Genomic DNA, 21,015 nt, shown 5'->3' with positions numbered 1-21,015 from the left:
GTAGAAGGTCTTCCAAACTACTTTGGCAACGTGAGTGTCAAACGAGAGGTTACTGTCAACCTGGGTCCCCAGATCCCTGATAACCTCTTCTGTGCTTAGTGGGTTGCCACCTATATGGTAGCTAGGGGTAACCTTGTTTTCCCTGAAGGGTATGACTATGCATTTTTGGCGTTAACTTTAGGCCATGGCTCTGGCACCAGTTATCCATTTCTATAAGACCCTTCTGAAGGATATCTGTGTCAGATGTGTTCTCAACTATGGCGCCCAGTTTGCAGTCATCTGCAAATTTTGTCAGCCATAATCCTCCTGTGTTTGCTTGTACTTCTGAAAAGTAGATGCCGAACAGGAGTGGGCCCAGGACTGAGCCCTGTGGGACACCACTTGTGACAGGCTTTGAGTCTGACATGGCGCCAGCAACTCTGACCCTGTGGGTTCTGTCACTTAGCCAGTTTGCAACCCAACTTGTGACGCATGGGTTTACATTTAAGCTGATGAGTTTTTCAATGATACCTGAGTGGGGTATTGTGTCGAAAGCCTTTGCCAGGTCGAGGTAGGCTGTGTGGACTGCCTTTCCCTCATCAATGGCCTTGGTGACTGTTTCGAAAAAGTCAACCAAGTTTAAAAGGCATGATCTGCCTTTGACAAAGCCAAACTGGGTCGGATCCAAAGTCTGCAAGTCCCCTATGTCTTTATTTATGAGTTCCATTATGATCCTCTCCATAGCTTTGCAGATCAGGCTTGTCAAGCTGATGGGACGGTAATTTCCAGGGTCAGTGGAGGCACCGCCTTTGTGAAGTGGAACCACAGTTGCCGTACGCCACTCCTTAGGCACGTATCCTGAGGTGAGGCTGAGATTAAACAGCTGCCCTAACTGCGGGTTTAATTCCTCACTGAGTTCGTGTTTTTTGCCTTGGAAAGAGCAGTTCTCACCTGAGTGTGAGAGATGTTTGGGGGGCTACAATCCTCTGGTATAGATATCTCACCTTTTGGGGGGGAGTTTGCACTGAACCTGTCAGCCAGTATGTTGGCAATGTCTGTAGGTTCAGTAATTTTTACATCATTTTGAACTAATTCTGAGCATATCTGGGAGTTTCCTCCCAGGTTTCTAACATAGCTAAAGAAGGCCTTATGATTTTCTTTTGAGTCCTTGACTTTTCTCTCAAAATTTGCCTTGGATGATTTTATGAGAGATCTTAGTTTTTACTTATAATGATCAAAGGTGTTTTCCCTTTTAAGGATTTTGCTCTATCTTGTAGTAGCTTCCTCCTTTTGTTGTAGAGCTTGTTTATGGCTGGGGTCCACCAGACTGGACGCTTGCCTTTGGTACAAAGAGTCTTTGTTTTGTTTGGGATTGCCTGATCCATGCAGTCCTGTAGGTGCTGGTAGAAGGCATTTGTGAGTGATTCAGCGGCTTGAGTAATGGTTTCCGCAGGCTCGGGGGCCTTAAAAGAGACTACACCAGTCTTTAGAAGTGTGAAGTCGGCTTTTGAGAAGTTCTTCACTGTGGTCTTTTTTATCTCAGGTGGGGGCGGGATGTGGACTTCCAGTGAGATTAGTTTATGGTCTGATCTCACCAGTGAGGGGTTTACTTCCGGTGTTGAACATTGTGACCCCATGTTCGTGATGATGAGATCTAGTATGTTTTCTCCTCTTGTGGGGATGGTGACTAGTTGTTCCATGGCATTTGAGTTTATGAACTCTAGGAACCTTTGGGCTAGAGTGTTGGGGCTTGATGTACCACCCTCAGAGAATGGACAGCTCAACCTTTCTGCAGACGACTTAAAAGTCCATCTGGAGCTAAAGAGACTTGAGTTGGAGGCCAGGAGTTTGGAAATAGAAGCAGCTGAGAGACTGATATGTCTGCAGGCTGAGGAGAATGAGAAACTGCTATGCCTGGAAGCTGAGGAAAAGGAAAGGCAGAGGCAGCATGAGAAGGAGATGCTGACTCTTCGCCAGAGTCATGGAGGTAATGGGGAAGGGAGTAACTGAACCCCAGAAGCACAAAAGGTCAGTAAATTTCTTCTGCAGTTTAAAGAGGGGTATAATTTTGATAGTTTCATTCATATGTTTGAGAGGGTATGTAAACATTATGATGTTGACCAAAGGCTCTGGGTACAGTTCCTGACCTCCTTACTCCATGGTAAAGCTGTAACTGCGTTGTCTAAACTTGCTGATTGTGAATATTTTGATTATACCGCTGTTAAAAATCACTTGTTAGAATGTTTTAAGCTAACACCTGAAACGTATAGGGAAAAGTTTCGTGAGCTTAGATGCAAGGCAGATGAAAGTGTGTGTGAATATGTTGCTGAACTGAGCACTTATTTTCATAGGTGGGTGAGTGGATGTCAGGTTGCCACTTTTGAAGGGCTGGCAGACCTTTTTGTGAGGGAACAAGCCCTTAGCACTTTGCCTGAGGACATGAGGATCTGATTAGCTGATAGACAATGTGCTACTTCAGATGAGTTGGAGAAAAAGGAGACCTATACCTAGCAGGCAGGGCATCCCTGCACAGGAAAGGGACCCCCAGTACTGCTAATGGGTCTAATGAAACCCATGGTGGGCAGCACAGACTGCCCTTAACAGAATCTGCCAGTAACAGGAGAAACAACTAGTCCAGGTATACATCCAGGACCTAGGATTAAATGTTTTGAATGCAACCAGTGGGGCCATGTGGCATACAGATGTCCACAGAGGCAAGGTGGGAAACAAAAGGTGAGAGAGCCAGTAAGTGGGAAAGACAAAATGTCAATAGTAGGTTGTCTTGAGACAACCAGGGTACTGAACACCCATCCTGCAGATGTCCTGATAGGGAAGGACTTGGATGAGGCAGTACCATGTGTTTATGCAGTTACACACAGTCAGGCTAGGAGACAAGCATGTGGATCTGGTAGCCTGAGGGAGACCCAGACAGACTGCATACTTGCATCCAGGACTGGTAAGGTAGTTACTTCAGGGAGGGAGCTTCTCTGTAGCAGTGAGACTGAATGTAAGCCACAGCTGCTTGTGGGTACTGATGTTCCCTTGGACAGAGTGACTGCAAAGGTAGAGGTGAGTAGTAGTACCCAGGCTGACAGTGAGGCACCACTGTCAGAGTATGCCAGACTTCCTGTAGAAGGGGAGCTGGGAAGAGTTACAAACAGAGAGTTGAAACAGGCTCAGCTCTCAGACCCTACATTGCAAGGCCTGAGGCAGGTAGCTAGGGAGGCACCCAATTCTCAAGGGAAGGGGGAATCTGTATACTGGGACAAAGGGTTACTGTATAGAGAGTGGACCCCTTAGGGAGGGCTAGAAGGTGAGAGGGTACAGCAGTTGGTAGTGCCTAGAGCCTACCATCTGGCACTTCTACCCATAGCCCAAGATATTCCCTATATCCTAGTGGTAGTGGATTATGCTACACGATACCCTGAGGCAGTGGCTCTGTCCTCCATTGAGCCAGAAAAGCTGGCAAATGCTTTGTTAGAGATTTTCAGCAGGGTAGGTTTCCCAAAAGGCTGACAGAGGTGCCAATTTCATGTCAGACCTGCTGGCTTGTCTGTGGAAGTACTGTGGGGTGAAGCACATGAAGACCACCCCCTACCATCGCCAGACTAATGGTCTGGTTGGGAGGTTAAACTCTACAATCAAGTCTATGCTACGGGCATTTGCAGACCAGTTTAAGAGGGAGTGGAACAAATATTTGCCCCATCTGTTGTTTGCTTACCAATAGGTTCCCCAGGAATCCACAGGTTTTTCACCCTTTGAGTTGCTGTATGGGCATAGGATGAGGGGACTTCTAGCTTTAATTCGAGATGAGTGGGAAGGTGAGTGTGAATCTCACAAGGAGTCTGTTGTGGCATATGTACCAAACCTCAGGACAAGGCTCAGAGAACTCATGGGCTTGGGCCAGGAGAACCTGGCAGAAGCCTGAAAACAGAAAAAGGTCTGGTATGACAGGAATGCTTGACCTAAAGTGTATGCTGTAAGGCAGTAGGTTATGGTTCTCATTCCTGTCAGACATAACAAGCTGCAAGCAGCATGGGAGGGACCCTACAAGGTGATAAGAAAGGTAAGTGATGTTAATTACATGGTGGAACTGCTAGGCAGGAGGCAGGAGCACAAAATGTACCATGTTAACATGATGAAACCTTACCATGATAGAGAGGCCCTTGTGCTGAGTATTTGCAGTGGATGGTCGGAGGAGTCTGAGGGAGATCTGATGGCTGATCTCCTCAGTGAGCCACAGACGGACACCTCAGTGGAAAGGGTAGCAATGTCCCAGCAGCTATCTCCTACCCAAGTTTGAGAAATCTGAGCAGTGTTACAGGAGTTTGGGGACATGTTTACTGGGAAGCCAAGGTGCACCCACCTGGTGCAGCACCAGGTGGATACAGGACCACAAAGGCTTATTAGACAGGCCCCTTATAGAGTGCCTGAGAGAGTCAGACTCTGAGGGAGGAGATGCAAGAAATGTTAGAACTAAGGGTGATTCAAGAGTCCAACAGTCCCTGGGCCTCCCCAGTGGTGCTGGTGCCAAAGAAGGATGGCAGCACCAGGTTCTGTGTGGACTACAGGAAATTAAATAGACACACAGAGTCAGATGCTTCCCCTATGCCTAGGACAAATGAGGCCCTAAAGCAGCTGGGTGGGGCTAAGTATCTTACAACCATTGATCTTACCAAGGGTCACTGGCAGGTGCCCTTGACTCCCAGTGCTAGAGAGAGGTCAGCCTTTGTGACTCCTTTTGGCTTGTATGAGTTCACAAAGATGCCCTTTTGGATGGCAAATGCCCCAGCAACTTTCCAGAGGCTGGTAGATGATATCCTAGTAGGAGCAGGAGGGTTTTCCCTTGCTTACCTATATGATATTGCCATCTACAGCCATTCCTAGCAAGAGCACCTTCAACATATCAAGGAGGTGTTGGGCAGACTACAGAGGGCAGGGTTGATCATTAAGCCCAGCAAATGTCAGGAGGGTATGGCAGAGGTCTCTTACCGGGGACATAGAGTAGGAAGTGGTAGGATCAGGCCAGAACCTGCCAAAGTAGAAGCCATTCAGGCATGACCTGCACCTATTACCAAAAAACATGTGAGTGCATTCTTAGGGACAGCAGGGTACTACAGAACATTTGCCCCCAGTTATAGTACCATAGCTGCTCCCCTCACAGACCTGACAAGGAAGAACAGGCCAGATAAGGTAGTGTGGACCCCAACATGTGAGCAGGCATTCCAGAAGCTTAAAGAAGCTTTGGGAGGATCCTCTGTGTTATCCAGTCCAGATTACCCCAAATAATTTGTTGTGCAAGTGGATGCTTCAAACCATGGGGTGGGGGCTGTACTTAGTCAGATTTCTTCAGAGGAAGAAGAGGACCCAGTGGTTTATCTCAGTCATAGGTTCATAGGTTCATAGGTTCATACTAGGCTATCTGCCCGAGGGCATTTACAAGCCTAGCCCATAGTTTTGTGGCTTACGCCACCCCTTTAGTATGGGGAACTATACCCATTATTTTGCTGTGCCTCTGTTGAGCAGTGACACTGAGGTAATCCCTGGGGTATATCTGCGATCTCCCATCCATTGGTCAAGATTTATCTTGAACAAGGCCAGCGAGGTGCTCTGCCTCACATATACCGGGATTTTATTCCACAGCATAGGGAGTCTTTGGGTGATGAATCTATCCCTCCAGCACGTCCTATTAATAGCCGTGTCGAGGTTTAAGTCTCCGCCCTTGTGACTCTGACAGATCTAGATTTTTGAGGTGAAGCATATTCATCAAATCTGGGTTTGACATGGCCTTGTATGTTAGGCAAAGGTCACCTCTGAGCAAGCTGGCGACTGAATAGAGCTGGAGTTTTTTCAGTCGGGCAGCATAGGACAGATGTTTGAGACCCTTTATCCTTTTGGTGAGGAACTTTTGTGGCCTCTCCAGCTGCTGCAAGTGTCGGGTCAGATACATTCCGAATGGGGCATTGTACTCAATCATTGGTCTGATGAGTGATGAGTATAGGGAGACTATGACCTCCCTTGATCTAGATGAGAATCCCTTCATGATAAGGTGGGCAATGTAGAAGGTCTTCCTAACTACTTTAGCTACATGGGTGTCGAATGACAGACTACTATCAACCTGGGTCCCCAGGTCCCTAATAACTTCTTCTGTGCTCAGTGGATTGCCACCTATTTGGTAGCTAGGGTAACCTTGTTTTTCCGAAGGGTATGACTATGCATTTTTGGCATTTAACTTTAGGCCATGGCTCTGGCACCAGTTATCCGTTTCTGTGAGACCCTTCTGAAGGATATCTGTGTCAGATGTGTTTTCTACTATGGCACCCAGTTTGCAGTCATCTGCAAACTTTGTCAGCCATAACCCTCCTGTGTTTGCTAGTACTTGGAAAAGTAGATGCCAAACAAGAGTGGGCCCAGGACTGAGCCCTGTGGTACACCACTTGTGACAGGCTTTGAGTCTGACATGGCGCCAGCAACTCTGACCCTGTGGGTTCTGTCACTCAGCCAGTTTGCAACCCATCTTGTGATGTATGGGTTAACATTTAAGCTGATGAGTTTTTCAATGATACCCGAGTGGGGTATTGTATCAAAGGCCTTCGCCAGATCGAGGTAGGCTGTATGGACTGCCTTTCCCTCATCAATGGCTTTGGTGACTGTTTCGAAAAAGTCAACCAAGTTTAGAAGGCATGATCTGCCTTTGACAAAGCCAAACTGGGATGGATCCAAAGTCTGCAAATTCCCTATGTCTTTATTTATGAGGTCCATTATGATCCTCTCCATGGCTTTGCAGATAAGGCTTGTCAAGCTTATAGGCTCCAACCCAGGGAGGAATGCTATGCAGCTGTAGAAAAGGAATGTCTATCCATAGTGTGGGCACTGCAGAAACTTCAGCCTTATCTGTATGGAGGAAAATTCACTGTAATCACAGATTACAATCCCCTAACATGGTGAAACAAAGCCAGGCAGTGGGGTAAGGTATAGACATATATACCTAACCCTCTCAAGCAATTCTGTCACTTGAAAAACTTGCTTAAGTTCTCCAGGAGGGGATATGTGTGAAGATAGTTGAAGGCTGCCAGCCTAGCCAGATAGAATTTTGTAGATAATTCTGTCATTTGTAAATATTAATGTAAGCCACAAGCCTGTTCTCTTAAATGTGAAAAGACTGCATTGGATATTGAACAGCAAAAATGTAATAACAGTGCACTCTGCTGTAAGAAAGCTAAGTCAAGCTTTTTATGACTGTCTTTGATGTCAAAATTCGGAGTTGATATGTCTAGAGAGAGGCATCTTGCCTATTGTTTTAAGACCAGAGTTAATGGCTAGAATTTGCATGTTTAAATGTTCTTTATTGCTCTGGTTTCTGACCAGGTGTAAAGAATGCAAATGTAGTTTCTGTTAGCCTAGGAACACCAGATAAGTCCTCTAGGAGTAGAGTGCATCTTATACATCTGTATGTAAAGTAATTTATGAATGTAGGGTGCATCTTATACATCTATATGTAATATAATTTATGAATGTAGGGTGCATCTTATACATCTATATGTAAAGTAATTTATGAATGTAGGGTGCATCTTATACATCTATATGTAATATAATTTATGAATGTAGGGTGCATCTTATACATCTATAAGCACTCCTTTACCTATGAATGTGTGGTCACTGTAATGTAATTTATGAATGTAGGGTGCATGTTATACATCTATATGTAATATAATTTATGAATGTAGGGTGCATCTTATACATCTATATGTAATGTAATTTATGAATGTAGGGTGCATCTTATACATCTATATGTAATGTAATTTATGAATGTAGGGTGCATCTTATACATCTATATGTAATGTAATTTATGAATGTAGGGTGCATCTTATACATCTATATGTAATGTAATTTATGAATGTAGGGTGCATCTTATACATCTATATGTAATATAATTTATGAATGTAGGGTGCATCTTATACATCTATATGTAAAGTAATTTATGAATGTAGGGTGCATCTTATACATCTATATGTAATATAATTTATGAATGTAGGGTGCATCTTATACATCTATAAGCACTCCTTTACCTACGAATGTGTGGTCACTGTAATGTAATTTATGAATGTAGGGTGCATGTTATACATCTATATGTAATATAATTTATGAATGTAGGGTGCATCTTATACATCTATATGTAATGTAATTTATGAATGTAGGGTGCATCTTATACATCTATATGTAATGTAATTTATGAATGTAGGGTGCATCTTATACATCTATATGTAATGTAATTTATGAATGTAGGGTGCATCTTATACATCTATATGTAATGTAATTTATGAATGTAGGGTGCATCTTATACATCTATATGTAATGTAATTTATGAATGTAGGGTGCATCTTATACATCTATATGTAATGTAATTTATGAATGTAGGGTGCATCTTATACATCTATATGTAATGTAATTTATGAATGTAGGGTGCATCTTATACATCTATATGTAATGTAATTTATGAATGTAGGGTGCATCTTATACATCTATATGTAATGTAATTTATGAATGTAGGGTGCATCTTATACATCTATATGTAATGTAATTTATGAATGTAGGGTGCATCTTATACATCTATATGTAATGTAATTTATGAATGTAGGGTGCATCTTATACATCTATATGTAATGTAATTTATGAATGTAGGGTGCATCTTATACATCTATATGTAATGTAATTTATGAATGTAGGGTGCATCTTATACATCTATATGTAATGTAATTTATGAATATAGGGTGCATCTTATACATTTATAAGCACTCCATTACCTACCAAAGTGTGGCTCCTCTCCTTTTTACAATTCTCCACTATGACTTTATTTCAGACCTCTCAACCTCTTAGAACAAGAAATATGGACAAAGCCATAAATAAAAGTGGGACAAAGGCCCAAAAATAGGGGCATTCTTTTTAAATACTGCTCTTATGAACCTAGAAAAATAGAATAACAGGTTTTGCATTAGCATGAATTTTCTGAAGGGCATGAAGTCTGAAACTCAAATGTCTGTCATTGTTTTCTAACTTTAGTGTTTAATGATTTGCTACTTATTTGCCAGAAAACCACAGTTTTATGAAAAATGGACCAAAAATATGTGGCAAAAATATGGACATTCTGGGAAAATCTGTACAGTTGAGTGGTATGCTTTATTTTTAACAACGCATAATTCTTTGTTCCATATGACTTTCTTTTCTTACCCTTTTGTTCTATTACCACAATTGAATTTTCTTCTAAATGACTATAAAATCTGTCAACATCAAGTCTAGTATGTAGTTTATACATCATCAGAATGCAAGTTATTGGTCTATAATTTTTAGGATAGCTTGCTCTTAAAGAGGCATATTATTTTTCCTGCTGGTATCTGTTTGGGGTGCACATATAAGTAGTTCTTACTCAGGGCTAAATCTTCATATATTGATGTTAACACTTTTACCCAGAAGTTAGGTACTGCATCTGGGCCTGGGGGTTTCCAGTTAGGAGCTTCACTTAATTTTAATTTCTCTGTTCATTACTTCCTCCCGTTTCATATCCTGTACATTTGAACTTCTTACATTTCTTTTACTTCTTCTATCCATTCAGTATCTTTGTTATGTTTCACATTGTTATATTCCACTGGGTCTTCATAGATATTTCTCTAAAATGTGTCTGTTTCTTCTTTTTCTGGTGGTGTTTCTATTCCTTTTGCTTTGTTTACCAATTCCCTATAAAATTTTTTGTGTCAAAGGATTGCTTATTGTATACTTTTCCATTATATTTAGTTGAATATCTTCTAAGTTTTCTGCCTCTACTGATATCTTTAGTTTATTATTTGCAATAGTCTACAATAGATGCTGGTCTGTTCTAATACTGCACATTGCTTTTATCACGTCTATCTTTCTAAGTATTTTTATTGATCTGTTCCCTATTCTATAGTCTTCTAACAGCGACACTTCTTTTCTTAATTGCTTTATCATTTTTACTATTTGATACTTCCATGATGGCATTTGATTTCTTTCCTTCCTTTCCCCGATTGCCCTGCATTTTTGTGGTAAAACATTATCTGTTATTAATTTTGCTGTAAAGTGTAAAGTAATATATCCTATTTACTTCGATTATATCACATGAATTTCTGTTAACAGTCTTGATTACAGTGTTCATTTATTTTATCAGACTTCTAACATTTTGGGTCTTATTAACTTTCTGTAATCTATTTCTTTTATCACTCTTAATATGTCTATCCATCTCTATTAAATCAAGCAGCTTTTCCCTTAGATCTTTTTCTTCTAAACTGAGGGCAGATTCTTAGCTCTTTGTTTCATGCAGACATTCTACAGAAGGTTCCAGAACATATTCTTGCTCCACATTCTCTTCAGCTGCATCCTGTGTCATCCTTTGCTCTTTCATATGGAAACTTGCTGGCTTATCCCTCCACAGTATTGACTGTGCCAGAGTTGCACTGTTTGCTGTTCCTTCCTTTGCTGTGCACCTCCAGCTGAACTTTTGTACTGATTTCCTACTGAATACTCCAGAGTATCTTGATGTGGCAAGTGATCAGATGCTTCCCAGTCCATCTGTTTCTCCTTAATTTCTTCTTTTCTACTTTTTCTCATTGTTTTCTTATTTTTTTTTTTTTGTATTGCAAAATTTTCCATATCCTGATAATTTGTCTGTATTTCGCTTCACATATATTTGGAGCTGCATTTTTTTGTATTGATTAGTTTTGCTTTCTCCTCTGCTAAAAATTGCCCCATATTAAATCACTTTTTCTTACCCATGTCTATATTTCTTCTTTACATGTCTCCCACTCCTCCTGTTTCTCCTTACTTGGGAGACTCATTGTTCCATCATGCTGTGATATTATCTGTATTAGACATTCTACACTAAACCCTTCACTTTGCAGATGTTCCATAACCTCAGCTTCTATTTGTTTAACTTCTTCTGTGGGTCTGTGTCCACCCCAGATCTGTTAGTATAGTGTCTCCAATGTTGTGCCAACATGTAGCAAAAGGAAAACATAAGTATTCCTTTTTCTCTAAGTTGTTGTGACACTGGAGGTGGTATATTTATAGAACAGAATTACAGGTATAGAGCAAACCCTCACATTACAAGGGTGCAGGCAGAAACAAAACATTTGATATAAATCAGTACCTGATTAAGTAAAATAAGACAGTCTACCAGGCAGTGGTAACCTGGCTAGGGGTATGCTGGGCCCAGTAGAGTCCATTATAGCAAGTCATATCTGACCCTACAAAATCACTACCTGGAACATAATTATCTTATGATTGTGTTGTTGAACTTGGACTAAGGTTACTTGTTGCATTCTGGATCCTAACATTTTAAGAAAATGACAAGCTGTGCAATTAAACTGACCCTTTGAAAGAAAATCCGTCTAGAAAAGGAGTACAGTACATATCTTACTACATTAGTCTCCAAAAAATAAAGGTACCTTTCTTACAAATCAAGAAAGTAAAATGAACTACACCTACAGATGTGGAGGACTTTGGCGGGTAAGGTCTAAAATGGAAGGGTCAGGTTGCAGTCAATAAGAAGAGGACAAAGGTAATAATGATGCTGAATCCATCAAGGGCAGTTTTCTTAATTTAAGAATGGGGCACGGCATGACAACACCGCCTCCTGTCCTTAACTGGAAAACGAGTACAGAGTGAGTTGGTTAGCTAGTTCTTTAGGTATTTATTTGTTCATTTTCTTAACTGATTATTTATTTTTAACATTCCTCAGTCTATTCATCTAGCACTTTCAGTACCCCAGTGACCCTTTGTTTACCCCAGCCCAGCTGGTCTCTCCTTTCCAAGGGGAATATCTTTTAAATAACTGCATTTTGGTCAGTTGCAAGAGATGATTGTAGGCTGACTATATGTATTTTTCCCCAAAGTTTGTTGATCATTTACCTCCCACCTTTTAGTTAAAGATAATTTTGTTCCCCCATCACCAATGGTGAATGTCAGCCAAACGTGGTCATAATATAGGCAGCCATGAGTAGTTGTTGAAATGTTTTTTTTTTATTTTGTTTTTTTATCTGATTCATCTAGAGGGTGGCTAGGGTGAGACATGCAAAGGACATATCTAGAGGATGGCTAGGGTGAGACGTGATGGACACATCTAGAGGATGCCTATGGTGAGACATATTATGGACACATCTAGAGGATGGCTAGGGTAAGACATGTGATGGACACATCTAGAGGATGCCTAGGGTGAGACATATGATGGACACATCTAGAGGATGCCTAGGGTGAGACATGCGATGGACACATCTAGAGGATGCCTAGGGTGAGACATGCGATGGACACATCTAGAGGATGCCTAGGGTGAGATGTGCGATGGACATCAGCACTAAACCACCTCTCATTTCCACAAGGGTCTGACGCAAGCAAAACTGTCCTGCATACCCACAGGCAGCACTACATAGTTGTTTCTCTGGTCTGTGTCCCAAACACATGCCCTCCCCTTATGTCAACAAGTTCCTGAGCCATGATTCAAACTCAGGTCACACAGGCTGTAGTATCCCTGTATTACAACAACACAGGTAACTCTGAATGATTTGTTGCCCTACTGTATACTCTTTTAAGTGAATGAACATGGCAGTTTAATACCATCTGCACTGGACCTCTAATACAGACACATGGTTCCACATGCCTGTGACCCAACTGAGTGCCTAAGAATTCTTTGGTAGACATAATACCGCCTGTATCCCTCTACATCAACCTGTATACACTCAGCAACTGTTACATTTCCATTCAGTGATGAGGCTGTGATTGTTTCCCTCTTGCTGAAATGTGCATGTCAACAGTGACCACACACTCTTCCTACTTCTAACTTTTAGAACCCCTGCTAATCAAGCTTGACATGTTGGGCCCTTGCATGTCATAATGACATAAAATAACAAAAAAATTATATTACTAAAATGCATACAATGTATGTATCTATTATTTCAGCTATAACAAGACTTCTAAGCAGAGCCAGATTCAGCACAAGGCAACCTATGCAGGTCTCTTCAGCCCACTGCTGGCTGAGGGGCCTGGAATGGCCATAAAAACATTTAAAAAAACTACTGAATTTTTAAACAAAATCTGCTTTTGCTTTAAAAACACTACTGCTGTCTCAGTGTATAAGTGAGCAGCATCAACAACATCCAGTCTCTTTGTCATTGGCTCAGACTATGAGCTCAAAATTGGAAACATGGCCTCACTTCAAGAGTAGCAGCTATTTTGGAGTTTGGCGGACTGCTTTCTTTTAATGCAGTGAACAGCAGTCATTTTCCAATGGGATGAAACAGGAAATAGACCTTAGAATGATGTGTGTGTGTGTGTGTGTGTGTGTGTGTGTGCGTGTGTGTGTGTGTGTGTGTGTGTGTGTGTGTGCGTGTTTCATTTGTCAGCTGCAGCAGGACAACTATGTAGAGTGTGTGTGATGCCTCCATCTTGTTAAGGGGGCTTGACAGAGTCAAACCTTGTATCTTAGATACAGATAGCAGTTGGCTTAGTCCTCCATGCCAATTGCCAGTCTGCTTATCTGACCCCAATTTTGCAAAACATTTCTGCTTTTGCCTCATGTATGTACACATGCCTTATCCTTGAGCAACTCAAGTTAATCAGTTAGTCCTTTGGAGAAACTCAAAATTTGGGCTAGGCTCCTTAATTATCTCTTGAGCTGTATACAAGTTATTGCATAAGGGAAGGTAAATGATTGCAGTAAGGAAGAGCATCATCATATGACCCATGTTCTTTGGATGTGATCTTTGGTTTCCATGAAATGTTGAATGTTGACAATGTGTTTATTAATTATCTGTGAATATATTGGACAGCATGAATTATTTTTATCTATGAATTCATTTTTAATTTAGCTTGTTTTGCAAGCACATACATCTGAAATGCATTGTGTTTGGACTACAACAGTTTGTCTAACATTTAATGCAGACAAGTAAGGCTATGAGCTATTAAAAAGCTGCAAATCCCTGTGATAATCATAAAAGTAAACAAGAAATAATATGTACACTAGCAGGTTTGAATAGTGTTTATGGCAAATGGGGATAGAGATCCAAGTAACATGATACTGATAAGGCTGGCAGGGGCCTGATTCACTAACCTGAATAGGGTCCCAATCTGCCTCTGTTGACTTTGGAGGTGTATACTTCAACAATATTGTCAGCCATTCAAGTAGGTTAGACCTGTACTGAGTGACATCAGAGGGGATATATATTCTTAAAGCAGGAGAAAGACGTAGGAAGATCAAAAATGAGATATTGAGGTCCTGCAAGCATATAAACCACCCCACTCCATACCCCAAAAAAACAGTATGTTGTACTCAGTAATGTTTCTTATTTTTGTATGGCATGCAGCCAGGTTGTTGAGCAACATGCTGTTGCAAAGTTATATCTTTTTTTTTTTTGCTTTATTCGTTGCACTAAAGAATGAATTGCTTCATTAATAGGCCTGATATTAAACAATATAGTCTAAACATGTTGCATTTTAGTAAAGTATTTTTGTAGTGCCTTTTTTATAGCCTCCTGCAATTGCAACAGGGTTGCCATCTCTCAGGTGATATTTGTATTATTTGGAAAGATGATAAGATGCATCTAAACTTCAGCAGCCTTTATCTATTCATTGTTGCACGTTTCCATGATGCAGCCTTCTCTACAAGATCAGATGGTAAAGGATTGCTGCATTTAGTTAAAAACTGTCTCTCTGGCAATAAGTACTAAGGACAAAAGTTATGACTTGTTAATCAACTGCTTCCTGTAGCAAGGGTGCAGGGTTTGAATCATTCTACCTTCATTTACTTACTGCCTGACATTGAGCAAGTCTCTTAACCAGGCAGTGCTTTGGAACAATTGGGCTCCTTTTTAGTTCTGGACTGCATGCCTGAAACTATGAACCTGTTGTCAGACATTCCTTATTGCAAAGTTCTGGAAATGTTTTGGCAATATCACCAGCACTTTGTTTTCTTAATGCAACATAGGCAATTTATTCTTCAAGGGTAGCACGCACTGCATTTGCAAATGTTGCAATGAAATGCCAAGTTGTTTACCAACAGCAACCTCTGCATTAGCTAGAGTTTTCTTTAATGTGGAATTATTCCAATAACTTTTACTTCTGCAGAGACTGCTCTTATTGACTTACCAAATGTTATTAGGTGTCTAATATTTCTTCTGCTGTCATAAATAATTTCCTATTTAAACTCTGCTATGATTAGCTGTATCTTATGGTATGATGCTAGTGAGCTTTATATTTTTTATGTAGTCCATCCAAATCTACCAATAAAGTAAATGTAATTTATTTCTTCCTCACAGTAAGGGGTGTACACTGTCAACAAAGTGTCTATACCTGCTGATGGGAGTAGGGGTGGGGAGCTTTCTGAGAATGAAAGTACTGTATCCTCTTATACTCTTGTCATTTAAAACAGTCTTTAATCTGGCTGTAGAGTGTGTGTGTGTGTGTGTGTGTGTGTGTGTGTGTGTGTGTGTGTGTGTGTGTGTGTGTGTGTGTGTGTGTGTGTGTGTGTGTGTGTGTGTGTGTGTGTGTGTTGAAGAATTCTGTGCTGCCTTCTGTTGGTTACTTCTTGTTATTTTACATTTGTATGCAAGCACACCACAGTATATTAACTTTTAGTATAACCAACTACTTTTAAATACTGGATTGTACTAAGTACAATAAATACACGGAGGCAAACTGCTTCAGTAAACTGCTTTAGTTAGCACGACATTTCTGTTACATTTGACTTTTGATTCTACAAACATGCAACACATATGCTGTCAGCTCTCTATAGCAAATTCCCAAAGGCTGTTTAGGCATAGTTACATTTATACCAGTAGGTCTGGTATTTTTCTCAAAGTCTGATGTAATACAGTTCTTTCTTTGTATAACAGTTTTTCTTTGTTCTTCTAATTTATGATTTGTCCTTGATTTAAGCTTGGTGGTCCAAGGAAACTCAGTTTTCTGAAACATGGTGTTCCAGCACTATCTGATGTTTCAACTTTATCTTGATTGATGTTACATCCCTTTTCTTTGCTGATGTCCTTCTAGCTACCATCTGCACAGTTATTTTTACAGACTTTGTTTCTTAATAACATACTCCTTTACATGGATGCCAAATTTTAACTAAGCTATGCCAGCACATGTACTACTACTTATTTTTCAACATTTTACACTATTCCTAAATTAACCCTTTATATTTCATATTATTCTTGCAGCTTTTATTCAAGCTAATAATCATGCTAGCAGTAATTTAAAAAGACAATATATACTATTTAAAACAGAGTATTCTTTCATGTGTGTGTGTTTGACAGCAACAAAAAAAGAGATAGGAGGAAGACCAGCATGACAAGGAAGTCCGGAAAGATGTTTATAACTGGAAGAGCGTATTACAGGGATTTTTTTCCATGCTTACATCCTTTCTTGGAATCAGGAATAAATTCTAACAATTCTGCCATTTGTATCAAGCTAATTCATAGTGAATGCAAAAAGACTTCAGCAATCAGTTTACTAAAATGGCCACTGAGTAATGTGAATGACGGTGCATTTGTGTGACAAAAAATACAGCTGTTTGGAAAAGATCACTACAAATTGTCATGTTTTGGCATTGAACGAAGTACCTGTGACTTCCAAAGATGCTACCAACCCCAACTTCTTGGCTTGCTGATACAGTGATACCTGCTGAATCATTTGTTCCCTGAAATTCCATTGGAACATGTCCTAAAATCTTTGTTAAAGACTAAAATTAATACTTCCACAGGATCAGACAACACACCAGACTGCATTCTCATAAGTGCCAAGTATGCATTCTCTGGGCCTCTGCATAAATTCTTCCACTCAATCTGTCCAGAGGGTTTGAGCCTAATGCCTCAAGAATATTCACTACACCTTTCTTACCCAAGGGTGACCCTCTATAGCTCCAGGCAATTATAGACCCTTCAGTCTCATAAGCCTTGTATGCAAAGCTGTGGAAGGTATCATAGCAGGACTAATTTTATGGAGACATAGGCAACTTTAATGGATCTAGGTCCAAATCAATTTGGCTTTGTGAAAGACAGGTCCTGTCACCTGAACCTGGTAACCTTCTTTGAAAAGATTACTGAGGCAGTGAGCAGTGATCACTCAGTACACACTATTTATCACAGTCTGACCAAGGTTTTGATACTATTTACTATGTTTGTAATGTTAAAAATTACATAAACCTTAATATAAATCCCTCTGTTATCCTCTGGATTGCAAATTGGTTATCCAACAGATACCAGGTTGTACAAGTTACTGGTATGTTCTCTGAATATAATATTCAAACTAGTGTGGTACTCAAGGGATCAGGCTCAGACATCTCTAGTTTATCATTTATTTTGTAACCATCCAGTCCAATATCCCTGAAGTGCGCGTGACCTTGTTTACTGATGACAGCAAGCTGGACACTGATATCCACCCATCCACTGATACTAAACAACTACAGCTGGGATAATTTTCCTTCACTTCTGTCTGGTATACATTGAATAATTATTTTCCACACACTACTGTCTTCTATTTTACTACATCTTCCTTCTTCCACAGTATTGCTAGTATCAACTCCTTTGCTGGTATGATTGCATCTTTACTAATACAGTGCTTGACTGTTTTCTCATGGCAGGTTTGGAGCATACACATAGTGTGCATTTTCAATTAACAAATCCTGCTGTGGAATACCAGTCCAGTTCCTTATTTGTGCTTTTACAAAATGAATAAAGTCTGTCCCTTCCAGTTTCTCTGGTACAGCAGAAAATCTCAGTTTTTCTCTTATGTACAGAAAATCTCAGGTTTTCTCTATGTGCTCTGTCTTCCAACTCTACAATTCTTTAAACAGCTGTTTTTGAGAAGCCTCATACTTAGCCAGCTTTTTCTTCATTTCAGCCTCTGATTTGTGCAGTTTTATCAGTTAATCTGAACAGCTAGTTAAAGCTTTTTCTTTTCCTTCAATGATTCATTTAATTTAATCACTTCCCGGTACATATGATTTTTTTTCCTGTAAATTACTGGAAACCAACTCTTGAACCAAAGCTGAATCTTGAACTGCTTTTTGCCGAACAACTGCAGAATCCTTCCCAGACAGTGTTTTCTCTTCACCTTTTCTGTCTGATTTTCTTTCAGTTTTCCAAATTTCTTCTTTGCTGGCATCCAGACAGTGCACTTACTAGCCAGTAACTGAATATTACCAAAACATGTTTGAGTGGCACCCCATTTCCTCTGTGTCTGTTTTCACACTTGCAGAACTAAAGTTAAGCTAGATCAGTGTGAAGCTATCTTGGAAGTCCTTCTCTCTAATAGACCAATTGGTAGGGAGGATTGTGTTTGTTTGTCCGTTTTTTTTAACACTTTTATTGCATTATCACTTGTGACATAGACAAACTTACATTTATATAAGAGAAATCAAACCATACTAACAAGTTCACATTTACAAATGTTATACATCACATATATTATTATATATCATATAGTCAAAGCAATATTACATAAATTATTCAGTTCCAGCTTTGAAGATTGTGTTTATTTTGAGTTTATTTCACCTTTACCATCCATTAAATGATACTCAGTGACTACTTCAGTAGTTATTACATATACATTGCACAAAAACGTGTAAAGTATATCTGATAGACATTGTTAGAAAACGGATTAGGAACAAGGATTATTTAAGTAATGCAGTCACTCACACAAGGGACCTAAATCTACACCAACAAATAAACAAAAGTCACTGGAGAACTCAGATGATTCCCAGGCTAGGGAATAAGTTACCAGTACAGTGAAACAAACTGCTACTTTGGTTACCTTTAAGGCTAATCTTGATAACTGGATAGATAGACACAAATTTACATCAGGACTGTTCTGTATAGCCCTGTTTGATTTTGGAGATAAGCAATCTGCAAGAAATGAAGACAAATTATGTCACAAAACACAAATGTTTAAAGAAAAAAACCAGCCTAAAGTAGAAATGTTTGGCAGTGTCATTGAAGTTCACTCAATAAATACAATGCATGCTACACATGCTCACAATGCATTTAGTGATGTTCAAATGAGTGTGTGCATTCAAGCCTTCTGTACAAGTTCAGAGCATGTTATGCAGGATACAAATGATAGTCTGAAAAAGTAAGCTAATCTGTTTGAAGGTTTATAACATCTCCAGGCTGAGAAACATATAAAGATTTTACCTGAAATGTTTCCTGTGATTTATGCTTCTCAAAGAATACCCTTATGCTTAAAGCCAGAACACAAAAAGACCATAAGTGTATGGAGCTGGTGAATATTATAGTTAAACACCCAGGCAGAGGTAGCAGGTGCGCAGTCCTGGGAGAGAGGACCATGGACCAATAGGGTGGGTCAGCAGCACAGTAACAGTTGTGAAGTAGGAGAAGGTCAAGACGGATGTTGATACACAAATGGACAAAGGGGAGCCATGCCCATGTCAAATGACTGATGAGGAAATAGGAGCTATGGCTAATGCTAGATTCTTCTCAGTGCTTCATAAAAAAACAAGCATTCCAGCAAAACAGGTTGGACAAACCCAGTTTCAAACTCTGTACTTTCAAAATACATCAAGATTATTATGATACATAAGGCTATCTCTTGGGATCTCATCAGCTCCTGAACTTTTGTAAAAGGATCTAGCGACCATAACTCTAGGGCTATATGGAGTGGTCAACATAACAGATGACATTCTATTCTATTCTGGAGTGCTACAAAGTAAGAAAATTATAGACAACTGATAAAGTTGTTGGACAGACATAGGTCTTATGGCTTAAAACATTAAGTCTACGAGATATGTATTGACTGAAAATGGTGTCCAAACAAATGCTACTAACAAGATTAGAACATACAGAGATCTACTAACAAACCATCTCATATGTGATTCTTAAACACGCTACAGTATTTATCCAAATCCATACCTCACTTTTCAGAAATCTCATCTCCACTTTGATAGCTGCTAGAAAATAATAAAACACAGTGTTGGTCAGGAGGTCAAGAAAAGAATTTTAAGTTGCTGAAGTATCCAGCAACTGACCACATCATCAGCTCTCAAATAACTTGATTGACACTACTTGCAACATTGCCAGTTAATGACAGTCAACAAGGGTTAGATGCAATTCTGTCACAAGAGGGCAGATTTATAGCTTATGCATCTGAAGCACTAAAATCTTTTTGGACACATAACAAATAAATTAAAAAAATGTTTACCTTATTCCCTGGTTGGCAGAAATTTCATAATATTACCAAAAGTCTGATGGAGTTTTGATCAAGCTGAAAAGCACTTAGCAACTAGTTAAGTTGGAGCTTATCTTGTTTAGTAAAAGTGTACATAAGTTATATCCTTATGTGCAAATAAAGTTAGATTTACAACAACAGCATTCTGTAGAATCTCACCACAAACCACTTGAAAGCATTTTTAAAAATACTTACATTAAGCTCACGTGCATCTAAAGAGGATGCTGCTGTCATTATAGAAGACTGACTTGTATATTCAGTCCAAACCATGGAAGTGTATTCCTATTGTGTGGTATATCTGAATGACTGCACAGAAGCTACACTCAGAACAGTTTTGAAAGTGTTATGGATTGTGCCAAAGTTGCCAGTGAGAGGCAAGCACCCAAAACAGCTGAAAGTTTATGTTAGAGATGAGTTATAGCTACTTTTGCTTAGCAATGTCATTATGACTGATGATGTGAATCCTCTCATCAGACAATGCTTCTTATTTTAGAATGAAGTGTCATGTATTCCATGACTGGTGCTCAGAGTTGAAAAGTGGCCATTGTTGTTCAACCGCATATTAGCAAAAATACACAATCGGATCTTGGAATAACAGAATGCAAACAAAAAACATCTGTTATGTATTGACCTGATATGACTATGTAGATTTGAAATCTGTGGTTTGTTTAAAAATCAGAACTGAAAGAAACAAAGAAGCCTACCACATGAAGTACCTACATTGTCATGGCAGATACTTGGCGCAGACTTATTCCAACTGAGAAATCTTCTCATTTTGCAATCCTTTTTTCATGT

The sequence above is a fragment of the Protopterus annectens genome, chromosome 17.part0 (genome assembly GCF_019279795.1).
Source record: "Protopterus annectens isolate FY-2018-M chromosome 17.part0, PAN1.0, whole genome shotgun sequence".
NCBI classification, from domain to species: domain Eukaryota; kingdom Metazoa; phylum Chordata; order Ceratodontiformes; family Protopteridae; genus Protopterus; species Protopterus annectens.
Note: the sequence above shows the minus strand (reverse complement) of the source record.